Genomic DNA, 1,691 nt, shown 5'->3' with positions numbered 1-1,691 from the left:
TGGCCGCATTGAAGAACCTCGAACGTCCCGTCGATACGTGGGACGACCTGCTTGTTTACATTATGTCCCGGAAATTCAGTCCTCGCACGCGAAACGAGTGGAACTTAAAACGCACGGAATTCACCGAGCTTCCGTCTTACAAGAACATCAACGAATTCTTGACGACGCGTATTCGCGGCTTATCCGATCTTGCCGATTCCCAAAAGGAAACTCGTCGCTTCAGGGACGATAGGACGCGCCCGTCCGTTAATAATGTCACCGCATTCAAATGCGTTTTCTGCTCCGGCAATCATTCCGTTTTAAAATGTGACAAGTTTCTAAGTAAGACGGTCGCGCAGCGAGGCGATTATGCGCGTCAGAACAAACTTTGTTTGAACTGTCTGAGATCCGGGCACTTCCTTCAACAATGCACTAGCAAATCTCGATGCTCGCACTGTCGTCGTTCGCATCATACGCTGCTACATTTCGCGAACGATACGAAAACCGATGTCGCGGAAAACTCATCGAGGATAAGAGCGGAAGCGCAACCGTTCACTCCCGCGGCGTCAAACGCGCCCGTCGCTGCGAGCAGCAATCACGTCGCAAAAGTACAGACCGTTCCCCCCGCGGATACGGTTCACACGAACGTCCTCCTAGCGACGGCCTGGGTGGACGTTCACACGGTCGAAGGTCGAAGTTTTAAAGTGCGCGCTCTGTTGGATCAGGGATCCACGTTTAGTTTTATTTCGCAAGCTCTCTGTCGAACGTTACGTACGAAAAGACAAATCTCGAATCTTCAAGTTACTTGTTTCGGCGAGAAGTATACGGGCTGCGCGAAATCACGCGTCATGCTGACATTGACGCCGTGCGCCCGTTCGGGACCAGGCTTCCCGCTGCACGCCTACGTTTTTCAAAGCATCACTTCGTACGCGGCGTCGCAGATTCAGCCCTTCGAGTCATGGCCACATTTACACGGCCTTTCATTCGCCGATCCAGATCCGTCAAGCCGACACCGAGTTCACTTGTTGATCGGTGCCGATTTATACGGTTCGTTGTTGAAGGATGGCCTCCGGCAAGGCCCTATCGGCACGCCTACCGCTCAGATGACAGCGTTAGGTTGGATTCTTTCCGGCCCTGCGGGTCGCGGCCGGGGTGAGTCCGCACACATAGGAGTATGTCATAACGTGTCCACTCAAGACATAAATACGCTTCTCAAGCGATTTTGGGAGGACGAGGAGGTCACGCTCCCCCTTCCACTTACCGACGAGGAAGAACGTTCCTCGCCACTCACGATCGTTCTCCGGAAGGACGATATATCGTTCGACTACCCTTCCGGCATGAAACTCCGATCGACATAGGCGATTCGCTGCCTATTGTTATAACACTCTACGATAAGATGGAAAAGAGGCTGCGCCGGCACGCGGAACTCTCCGCGCAGTACCAGGAATTTTTGGCGGAATATCTCTCCTTGGGGCACATGAGCGTGATCGACCGTCCTAGCGACATCGCTCTTCACCCCGTGTATATTCCGCATCATCCGGTTGTGCGCGAGTCTAGCAGCACCACAAAATTACGCGTCGTGTTTAACGCTTCGTGCAAGACGACAAACGGCACGTCATTGAACGATCACCTACTGGTCGGGCCGAAGTTACAACACGACCTTTCCGCTATCCTGCTCCGCTGGCGGCAGTGGCGCATCGTCTATACGGCGG

This window comes from Trachymyrmex cornetzi, unplaced genomic scaffold, assembly GCF_001594075.2.
Source record: "Trachymyrmex cornetzi isolate Tcor2-1 unplaced genomic scaffold, Tcor1.1 scaffold716, whole genome shotgun sequence".
Classification (NCBI taxonomy): Eukaryota; Metazoa; Arthropoda; class Insecta; order Hymenoptera; family Formicidae; genus Trachymyrmex; species Trachymyrmex cornetzi.
Note: the sequence above shows the minus strand (reverse complement) of the source record.